Source organism: Nestor notabilis, unplaced genomic scaffold (genome assembly GCF_000696875.1).
Source record: "Nestor notabilis isolate BGI_N333 unplaced genomic scaffold, ASM69687v1 scaffold22883, whole genome shotgun sequence".
In the NCBI taxonomy this organism is placed as follows: domain Eukaryota; kingdom Metazoa; phylum Chordata; class Aves; order Psittaciformes; family Psittacidae; genus Nestor; species Nestor notabilis.
Window position 1 is genome coordinate 1 of NW_009923766.1, and position 316 is coordinate 316.

Below are 316 nucleotides of genomic sequence, written 5' to 3' on the forward strand. Positions count from 1 at the left end.
CCCATGTGGCTTTGGGAGCACACGAGCATCTTTGGGATGTAGCTGCGTTTCTTTGGGAAGACATGAGCATCTTTGGGATGCAGCCATGTGGTTTCGGGATCACACAAGCATCTTTGGGATGTGGCCACGTTGCTTTGAGACCCAGCCACATTCCTTTGGGAGCACTTCAGTATTCTGGGCTGCTCAGAGACAAGGAGCTACTGGAGAGGGTCCAGCAGAGGCCACAGGGGTGCCCAGGGCTCTGGAGCCTCTCTCGTATGAGGAGAGATTGTGGGAGCTGGGCCTGGTTAGTCAGAGGGGAGCAGGCGCAATGCAG